Source organism: Platalea leucorodia (genome assembly GCF_965183815.1).
Source record: "Platalea leucorodia genome assembly, chromosome: 1".
Lineage (NCBI taxonomy): Eukaryota > Metazoa > Chordata > Aves > Pelecaniformes > Threskiornithidae > Platalea > Platalea leucorodia.
This window is the reverse complement of record NC_138823.1, coordinates 38,468,704-38,480,238: the sequence shown is the minus strand read 5'-3', so window position 1 is coordinate 38,480,238 and position 11,535 is coordinate 38,468,704.

Sequence of the window (11,535 nt, the reverse complement as noted above, 5' to 3'; positions counted from 1 at the left end):
GGAACTCCTTTGCGAATACCCGACCTTTAGTCATGTGTTAAAAATATTGGCATGAGTATGGAACAGGATGTGGGTATGCAATACATTTTCCAGACGAAAATGTACAGAAAGCAGCGTTGGGTCGACTTCAGCGCACCATCAGAAAAATGTGAAATAGTGATTAAAAAAAATAAGTGACCTGTACCATTTTTCCATCAAAGACAGAAAAGTTGTTAACTGTGCAGCTGACTGGCACTGCCTGACCCGTGCATATTGTCACATTTTGTAACATCCATGAGAGGATGCATTTTTCAGACGCGTTTCATGTTATTTTACAATTTTGGGTGCCCCGGAACTAGAGACTAACTGGGGCACCAACCTGACTGAAATAGACTGCATGATGACAGTCCATCACACTTACAGTAATTTATACTTCATTTCCAAAAAAAGGTTTCTAATTTCTTCTCACCACTTCAAAAACATCTTTGTGACAGAGCTACTCATTAAAATATCCATCATTACTTTGCATACCACTTTATTTAAATAAACTGTAGTGAATTTAAAGCTAGGCTACTATATAAAATAATTCTTACTGATGCATGAAAAAAAAATCTCAGCTATGCTTTGCCTGCCTTCCTTCCCCTTTTGCACTCACTTCGCAGATCCTGTAGCAAACAGGTTTGCCAGAAGAGTTGATCGCAGACACATTGCTGCTTGGGGGAATACCACACGCTTTTTACAGAAAGCATTTTTAACTCAAACATTGGCATTTGCAGAATAATTTCACATCTGAGAGTTACCCAGCCAGAAATGTTGCAATATCAGGACTTGCACGCACAAAGCAATGCGAAACAAGTCAGATTTCTCAGATGAAACCCCGTATGTGAACTCTACAAACAATGCAGATGTCAAATAGCCATAAATATTTTATGAGATTTTTAAAATCTCCGTGTTAACTCCATAGATTATTCACGAGTGAGCAGCTTGACCCTACGTGGTACTGAAAACTTTTTTTTAAGTGGCAGAACTATTATTTAAATAAATGGGCACACAGATCACTAAAAGAAAAAATGAAGTTTCTAGAAGGAAAAAAAAAAAAAAAGAGTTGACTATTTAATAAAGTTAGATAAAGGCCAGAAAAAACAAGCAGCTGAGCTCAAAGGAGAACATGAACTGGAAGCACATGCGAATGATGCCCCTCTTCTCAGCCGTCCGGTTGGATTCACTACAAAAAAAGGCATCATTTTTAGCAGCCTTATCAATAAGCCCTACGGAGCAGCCGAGGGCCCCACAGCTGACCCAGAGGCAGGAGATCAGCGCAGACGCTGGCTGGCAGCCCCCGGTCCCAGGTGTTTCACCCCGTCAGACCTCCCACCCTGCAGACTCACCTGCCCTAACAGTTTACTCTGCTTTATTTTAGACCAACATTTTCCTACTGCGCCGTCACGGTTTGCATAGCAGTGAAATAGTAAGAGGCAACACACCATCTATTTGCTTGATGCTCCCTTTTTCTGGGAGGGGGGGTGCGCTGGACCATAAAGCAGAAGAGACATGCAAAGGGCCCCGCAGCGTGCACGGTCCTTCCCCTCCACCCCTGACGAGGCACTTTTTGGTGAAGCGAGCCCTCGGTGCAGCCGTGCCGGGAGCTGACGCTGCGAAAGCAGCTGCTCTGCCAAGGCGTTGTCTGCTCCTGTGCTGTGCCAGCAAAAGCAAAGGTGGGGTTCAGGAAGCAACAGCATCCTCGTCAAAGCAGTTGTCCGAGTAACAAGGACCACTAAACAGACAGCAAAAGCTTCAGAAGTTACAGGCTACTTTAGCCTGGGAGCACAGTGACAAGCCTGGCAAGACTGTATTTAACTGCTAGACTGCACAGAAAGTCCTGCAAGTGATTTTTTCTAATAAAGACATTAACCTTTCCCATGAAAACTGCAACCCTATAACTTCTTTATAACTCCGTCCCAGAGCCGTCGTAATACTGGGTATCCGACATTTGTCCTTGTGAGTTAGGATGCAAGCAGATTTTTCAATCAGATTTGGAGCAAGTTGGATAAAGATTTATCTATAATGAACCTTTATAAATGGCGTTCATCAACACTCAGACTCTTGCAACGTCTATTCTTTTAATCATGAAATCCAAGCTTAGCTAATCATTATTTTTAATCATTTACTTTATAAATAGAAATATCAAGCTATTTAGCTGACAACAACACGCCTGAAGTGGGTTATCCCATTAGCAGAAGAGGCACAAATATTCTAGGGGAAAAAAAAAGAAAAAAAATAAGCCTCAAATCATTTTCCTCCACGAGCACAGAAACCACCAGCGGCCGGCTCGCCGGGCTCCTGTGCCTGAGTGCATCAGCCACACACAGCAAAGGCAAAGGTCTGTACAAAGCCACCGTGGGGCAAGCAAGGATGTGAATACAGGATGCTATCGCCCAGCCTGGGGTTTTGCAAGGGAGCCTTTATTTTGTGATTGTTGCACCCATCTCAGCTGATGCCAGACTGATGCACGCTAAGGTAGTTTCTCCTTTTGCAGCCAGGCACAAGACCCTCACCAGACATCGGGTCTCCAAGTGGAAAGCAGAGATGCTCAGTAACTATGCGGTGCCTCAGGTGATGCCCTTTCTTCCCTGACCTTTGCCACCTAAAGAAATGAGACAAACTCCACCAGTGTGACAGAGGAGTCGCCCCACATGTGCAAAACAGCTACGGTCTGGTTGCCACCACTCTGGCACCTGTTTTGCCCCATGTCAATCCTCCCTGCGGCTGAGGAGCAGGATCCAGCCACGCGGCTGCTTGCCAGAGACCGTGAGGACTGGGAGGGCTCGGTGCAGGCTGCCTTCCTCCCCGGCCAGCGGCATTCCCAGCCGCGCCCCAGCCAGCCCCACGTCCCTCCTCATATCGGGGAGGACGTGCATGTGCAGCGCTCGCGCGTCCGTCAGGGCGAGCATGCAGAACAGGGTCTGGCCCAATTTGCATAGCAGCTGCGGCAGCTGGACACATCAAGGGCTTCTCTGCAGACCATCACCTCAGCTTCAGCTCCCAGGGTTAAAAATACCTTCTTACTGCATGTGATCACTGCCAGGCTGGAGACACGTGTAATGAAAGCTCAACCACGGTGATCAGCAGAGAGGGAAACCAGAAACCTTCCAAATCAAAAAACCACAGAGATCAACTGCCTCAGACCCTGCAGAGGGTCAATAAAACCCTTCCTCACCTGTGCAAACCTCAGCACAGTCTGCGTTTAGTTGCTCACGGTTTTGGAACTGGTACTTCTGGTACTTTCCATGAGAATCACTATTTTTGGAAGAACCTCAAGGCAGCTTGAATGCTTCCTTCCTCCAGGATCTGACAAATGCAGAAGAGCCACACCCTCTGCCCTCCAATCTCCTTTTTGATTCACCAGAATAAACTATTTAACAGAGGTTTGGGGTGAAGTTGGAGGTAAATGAGGTTATGGAGCCAGTTTTATGCAAGAGTCAGGTCAGCCAGTTACAGCGGTCACTTTTGTCCCTAGAAATCATCGGGTCAACAGCAAAACCCCTGTGGTAGTTATCCCACACAACCCACAACAGAAGGAAAACTCCCAAGTCACCTCCTTTGCATCCAGTTGTGCTCCCAGCTGGAGGGTTGTTAGCTTGAGCAGCGTATCGCAGAGAGAAAGCAGCACGTGCACGAGCCCCGCAACAGCCCTCTGCAACACAGGACGAAACAACGGCCGTATAGATGAACGCAGTCAGCACCTAAGAGAATCACTTCACATGATCAAGGAAATCTTCTTGCCTCACGCTTGCTACGTGGAGGGTACACGCTGTACAAAACCACCCATTGACATGCACGTTTTCCCCTGTGGCTCGACACCCACTCCGGGGTGGGTGTCATGGGGTGCCCGGCTTCACCCCCTCCCAGCCAGCAACCCTGCCACCAAGCCACCACCACCCGCTGCAAAAGAAATTGCTTTATTTCCTTTTATTTACCGTGAGACAACAGCATAAAGTCCACCTTGTCAGGGCAAACGCACACAGCTAGTATTAAGTTTTGCTGCAACTTGATAACCAGCACAGACATGGAGACCCGGCAGATGCCACACATCGGGAAACAAAAGGGCTTCCCTTGTACGTTGGAAATAGTGTTATGTGAAGTTACACTGTTGTTGTTTCTTAAATACCCTGACAGGATAGCTGGACGCGTGTCACCTTACGCTGCACACGGCTGAATAAGAAGGTGCCCCTCACCACCGCCGCCGTCACCGATTGACTGTGCACGGTCACCCGTGCTGCAGGGGAGGGAAAGCATGCCAAAAAAAGCCCCCGTGTCTGCGCCCATGTGAACAGCCAGCTCTGAGGCTCTGCCTACGTTATATTTAGGTGACACAAACCTCAGCTGGGTCTTGGTGCATGGTCCAGATATGCAAACTCCCCATGGGAAACACCATTTCACACGGCGAGGCATGATGAGGAACACATTTCCCTTCCCTCCGAATGTTTTAACATCTTTCAGCACTGTAAGGCACGCAGTTATGGACTTAAACTGCTCTAAAAAAATAAAAGCTAAATATTGTTGGGTTTCCACCTGCACAGGCTCTGGGCCACGGCCAGCAGTGCCCCTGAGCACCGCTTGTATGGGTCAGGCAGCGCAGAGCCGGGGCAGTGCCCACACCCCTCAGCTCCCCCGTTCATTTCAACCCCTCACCAGCCCTTCCGGACTGAAACCCTTCTTTTTCACTCGCGTCAAACCCAAGCAGTTTTTAGCATCACCGCCTGACTACTACTGGGTGTGAGGGGGAAGGCACAGAGGGGACATTTTCACAGCAAGGCATCCTGAGCTGGGAACAAATCTGACAACTAACCCACCGGATGAAAGGCAACGCTATAGAGTAAAGCTTTTGAGGTGGCTGAAGCTCATTTTTTCCAAGATCTATGTTCCACCTGCTTTGCAGCTCTCATATTGCTTAAGTAAGTAAATGGCTGATAGCTTTAATCATGTTCAGTAAAAAGTCAGAAAGACCATTTTGTTGTGGGGGTTTTTCATAGAAGAAAAACCGAGGTCCATAATCCTTACTGCAATGTGATCATGTCTATCCTCCCGTCTATAACACACTTTGCGAATGAAAAAACTGGAACAAGCACTGCCTGCAAAATATTCTGTCCGTAGTCATTAGGACAAAAAACCCACCACATCTCCCAAATGCCCTCTCAGAGTTCCCAAAACAAAAAAAAGTCTCGGGGAAAGGAAAAAAAAAAAAAAAAAAAAAAAGAGATATCAGGCTACAGTGGCAAGTACTTTGGTCCAGCCACCACCTGAACTTCAGGGGTCTGTGCATGTAGATTCAGCCTCAAGCCTCATGACATCTCTCCTGAACAGGCAGATCCACAGTCCTGCTGATATCGGCACGTGGGAGGCACAGAGATGCCGGCACTCGAGGATGCCACTGGTCCTGCTCGCTTAGCTCCAGAGATTTTAACTAAATTAATATTAACTTTTCCCCCCATCCTGTCATAGTCGGACCTTGCACACTCATAATGAATTTTTCCAACATTTTTAATTATTTGCATTTTTGACTGTTTAAGCAGGGCTGGCTGCAAGCACCTTTGCAGAACATGCCGTTGCTATGAATGCAAGCAGTCCCTAGCAATAGAGCTTGAAGGCGGTAGAAGGACAAGGTAGACCAGGACGGCTGCCGACAGCTGGACTTGCTGCTGGCTTTTCCACCTGCAGAGCTGAGCTGCCACAGGGCCGGGAGGTGGGCTGCAAGGGGGGTGCTCCAGCTGCCCTTGTCGCAGAGCCTGGCACCAAACCGTGGGAAGCTGAACAGGATCAGAGGCTGCAGGTGCTTCTCAAGAGCCTGAAATTGCTCTTGCAACTGCTAAATCCTTCAGGGCAACATTTCTCTTCTTACCTTGCTGTTACCTGCTCATTTAAAGCTGAAAATGAGAGAAACACACTTGCTCACTCTCACTTTCCCTAGGGGCGAGGAACACGATGCTAACCCGTGATGAAGGGCCAAGCTGGGTTAAAAGCACAGATCCCGATGAGTTCTGGGCAAACCTTCACCAGCAGGAAACATTAAATGTAAAAGTACTGACAGTATCTGTCGTGAGCTGAACTGAGGCTCTGGACCTAAAAACTCTTTTGAACATGATTGCCAGAGGTGGATTCAAACTCTGCAGCAATTTACAGACACGTTGCTGAGGGCCGTTCTCTATACACATGAGCTGGGAACACCTCAGGTATGGGGAAATTCCTCCTGCCCTGTATTTATATCCACGCTTGCCAGGGAGGGAGGGAGTCAGATGCCACCCGCTGCCACCGAGCTCCACAGGAGCTCTGCAGGGGGAGAAGCATCTGCTGCCAGCCAGCCCTGCACGGCAGCGAGCGCCGGCTCTCCTCTCCGGGGTCAGTATCGGCAGTATCCTGCGCCTGCTCGGACCTTCGCCATCTCCAGCTGCACCCTGGAAGCGTGACCTCGGGCGACCCAGGCCACGTTTGCCATTTTTCCCCAGCCAGCCAGACAAAAGCAATGGAGGATGTAATATGTTTTCCACATTTGCCCAATGCAATTAGCAACAGGCTCTCGGTTGAGGGGCTGTATTGTCACACTCAGCTGGAGCCAGCTAAGCTGATTTGTCCAGGCTCGCAAAACTCCCCTTTCACAGGCCAGTGACTACGGTCAAAGGACAAACTGACGAGGTCCCATCTTGGCCCCAGCTGCCAAAAGGTCCACCCCCTCCACCTGGCCCTGCGGGGAGGTGGGAAGTCCTGAAGAGCGATGGTTTTCTTTCTCCCTCAGGCTCCCTTGTTGGACGACCAGGTCCGTGCTGGAGGAGTTTCCAGGCTCCCTCATTCTCCTGTCCCGGGCTGGAGGTCTCCCACCCCAGCCTGGCTTGCCAAGTTGCTAAAACATCCGTGCCAGCCCCGCAGGCCAGTATTTGCAAACTACACGACGTACAAACACAAGTGTAACCATTGCTTACTGCTGGCCAAGGAAAAACACTTGCACTCTGGTAAGCACCAGCAAGGGCACAAAAGGAGCATAAACTAAGCAAACACAGGATGCTCCATACCCGGTCACTGCGAGTTCGCTAAAGGAGAGGTTGTATTAACAACAACAACAAAAAGAAAAAGGGAAGAAAAGAAAAAGCTCTCCTCTTCCCGCCAAAAATTATGCGGCAGCAGGTCCACAGAGTGTCTGCCAGATGACCCGCTTGTCACACTCATAATTGCTTCCCATCTGGTGTCTGGAGCACACAAAGCCTGGCCGTTTGCCAGCGCAGGACGACGCGCAAACTGGCCTACTTCTGGTGACACAGGCCCTCCAGACACCGCTGATCCGCTCCTACGGCTGAGGAGAACGTGGCATTCATTTGTAAATTGCCGGCGGCTGATTTATCCGGCTATTCGGGCCGCCGCTCAGCGCAGCGCAGCTAACGCGCTTCCCCTTTGCTGCGTGGCGCAGCCCCAGCCCCGGTGCCGGGGCAATCCTCTCTGCCACCAGGTTGCCACAAACGCACGCTTGCCGGCGTGAGAAGTAGGCAAACAAGGACGCTGCCCTCCCGTACGCCGCTCAGCCTTAAGATGAGCGCATCAAGCCAACTCATCCCTACGTGTACACGCAAACACATCCTCAGCCGCTCTGATTACAAAGCTGATTGCTTTTCCAAACTTTGTTGTTCCATCTAACGTATATGCATAACTCATTTTGTTCATGTAGCTCCTACAAAGACTTTTGAGGCACTTTGTATCACTGCTTATGAGCATGGTCTTTCAATGAGCAGTTTTCTCTGGGTTTTCTTTGTCTGCTTTATGGGTTTGTTCTATTGATTTTTTTTTTTTCATTATTTTTTATTTAACGCCTACTGGTGTAAGAACTTGATATCCTCAGAAAACTGAGCAAATATTTCTTAACCTATGGAGCAGACCATTTTAAAGCAGAGCGCGCAACATGCACTACAGCGTGCTCTAAAGTTCTTTTGGTTGTGCAACCACCAAATGTCACTGTTCCAAGGAGTAACTAAGATGAAGCAACTGGCCAAGAGTCGTCAAGGAAGTAAGTGCTGAGTAAGCAGAATTCTCCCTCCCCAAAAGACAAAAGCACCCCTTCCTCTCAGACTGGGACACAGGACAGTTGCAGACGTACATCACTGCCAGCCCATTCCCATCCTCCATGTGCTAAGGCCATTAACATCCATCTTCTCTGTAGTCAGAGGGTTTGACGACACAGGAAATCAGAAGTCAAGTAAATAATCCAGAGGACTCTAAAAATAAACCCAAAGAAGAAACCCAAATTTCTGTAAAAGGTACTAGCAGGTAGACAGAATTCCCTTTGCAATAGCAACTCTATCACTGGGGCCATGCAGTCCAACAGCAGGCAGTGTCAGAGGACTCCTTCCAGTTCTGCACCTCACAAAAAACACACACAGCAAGGAAGCAGAAGAGAAAATGAAATTAAAAAAGAAAACCAAACCACCAACACAAGTTGATACTGAAGAACGCCGTATTGCACATCTCTTACTCCAGATGCAAGCGGAAGCTGCACTATCGAGGTTCCTTCATAATCATTAAGGTGGATACAGTGGGTACGAGCATTTGCATTTTTACTTTATGCAAAAATGTAAGGTTATGTATAAATGTCCAAAGCTTACCTGTTCTTCCAACACATCACGCTAGCAGAACTACAAGGATGCTATTGTTCCCTTCAGCCGCAGGGCAAGAATCCAGCCCACTCAAGGGATGAGCTGGCTGTCTCCAGGGGAAGCCACGCAGACCAGTATGCTGCAGTTTCATGAGGGACCAATCTTTTTGGCTCAGCTGGCACAGAAACAGTAATCCACAGCTTCTTCATGAAAGTAAGCATTTAAGCCTGTGAAGCTCCAGCTTATCCATGGTCAAGGAAACTTATGGAAAAAAAAATTAAATGAGGTTTAACATTAGAAGACATCGGTGTATTTTCTGCCTAAGTACTGAACCTTCATCTGAATGTTTGTCACAAAACCAAATGCAAGAATCAATTCCAGTTTCAGCATTTTCGTTGTTTGCATTGTGTTGGACTTTGGTCACAGGTACGGTGCAATCACGGTCAGTTAATATCCAGTGTTAAAACCCTTATTTCATGAAGCTGGATTCACTCACAACATTGCATCACTTTTAGCTTGGTGCAACTCTGGTGGAGTTATTCTCATGTAAAACCAGAATAATAGCAGTAGGAACTGGGCTTATTCTCACCAATCAATTCCTTAAAGACCATTTCTTCCAAGTAAAGCCAGGCCCATGAGTAAAGCTTCCAGAGTCTTCACATAATCAAACTTAGGGTTGCAGTTCCTCCAAGTTTGGCTTCCTGGCTGTCCATCTGCTCTACTTTCTTTCACTAAGCAAAGGTGACATAGAAAAATGAACTAGTCACATCATTAGGCTTCGCTTTCACCTACCTATGCTTCGCCCCGATTTCAGACGTCAGCAGCCAGCCACGACAAGAACAAATGCTCTACAGCCAGCCCACCTCGCTCGTCCCCAGCGATGGAAAAGGTCACCCGTGCGAGCGGGCCTGCAGGATACTCACGCAGCGGCCTGGCTACGACAGCCAGAGCCCCAGCGAAGCCCCAGTAACAGCCACAGTTTGCTCACACAGCGTACAGCGAGGTGATACAAATCACCGGGACGTATTTCTGAAGAATTGGCTTGTGCTAGTCTCTCTCGGCCTTTTCCTTCAACAGATTATCTTAATTGTCTGCCGTTTATATTTTGTCACAAAACTGAGAAAGGCAAAAAGATATTATCTATTGAATGTGCATGTCTAGCAAAATAAGACAGTCAAAGCCTAACACCAATTCAGATCAATACATGTTTGTGAGTATTAGTTAGGGGAAAAAAAAAAAAACAAACCCACACCACAAACACCACACCGCACAGCTTACACTTGCATTTACCTCCCAAGACCCAGGCACACATACTAAAATATCACGTCTACCATACAAATGAAAGGAATGTAAAAAAGCTTTACACTAGCAGCATTCTTCATCCCCCAAACTATCCCTCTTCATCCCTATATATAAATATTTCTGTTAAAGCTTTGAGAGACAAATACAAACTCTTGACCAAATACAAATAGGCTTAACAAGTAGGTTGGGTTGAAGCTCGTGTTGTCAAGGGGCTCCATCCTGCTGCGTAACCCACCGACTCCCCCCACTGCCCTTTGTCTCTGCCCACTCTGGAAAAGGTAGGTTTCTTGCAGTTTCACATACACACGTCACTTTAACGAGCGCTGAGTGTTTAAGATTTCAAATAAAAGGCACTTACGGTAACCTGGTACATAGATGCTTTATTTCTGACATTAATATGGTCTGTATTGTATGTGAGATTCTCTTACATAAAAGAAAAGTTTGTAGTACAACAAAAACTAAGATAAACAAGGCATTTGTTGCACATTATGTCAAACCTTAAAACAAAAATATGGAGTAATATGTATTTAGGTTTCATGCAAGTTTGGCTGCTGCATGTACAATCTACTTACAAACTGAAAGAAATGCAAATGCACGCAACATTCAAAAAGTAATAAAATATGCCTGACATATGAAAGATTAAAACCTTCCTGCTAAAGCAACAAAGTAGGAGTTAACTAAACGATCCAACCAATACCAACACAAATGAATACTACTTACCATAAATCTATGCTTAAACTTGGTATAGGCAGTTTTGGTGATAGCGCTTCTACTGACATATATCATCCAGATTCTAGATATTCATTCTCTCTCAATCTCTTATTTCATTTTTTGTGAATTAAATGCTGTCTCCAGCGTTAAATGTTGCTGTTAAATCCACTCTGGTAATGTACACCTGAATCTAGTACTGCCAAGAATTCCAATTGCCTCCTCTCAGTTTTCATAGGTGAGGAGGAATCCTGGCATGATGGCTATTTTCTGATCCCCTTGCTTATATAGGATTTCCCCCCCCTTAAAATTTTGATGTGTGAATTAAAAACTGCTAAAAATGTTTATGCCTACTACTATCATAGCCAGGCAAATATTTAATATCAAAAAGCTCCTAAAAAATAAGGATTGTATAAGCTTTGAGATGTTTAAAAAAGTTTAATAACCCATTACCTTCCTTGTGCCACTCATCACGTTAAAATTCTCCATTAATAAATTATTCTCTACCATCTTTGATATTAAAGTGATAGGAATACTTTCCACACCCTGCATAGTACTGGTTGATCTCATAAAGTTAACTAGAGAACCTGACACCATTTTTGTAATTTTACATACAGTGCATATGATGCTCGCTCTTTCCATCTCTCATAGCAGCAAGCCGATTCTGCCACTATCTGTAGCAGCACACCCGGGAGTGGAGAGGAAGAGTGTTTGAATTATAAATAACTAAAACTACAGTGTACAAGTCTATTTACCTGTCAGTATTTGTTGATAGCACATCGTTATAACTTGCTTGAAAGTAACTACATAAAAATCTCTACAACAAAAGCAAACCAAAACATTCCTTCAAGAAAAAAAAAAAGACATAAAATAAGTGCAAATACCTAAAATAGGCAACTAAAGCAACTGTTGT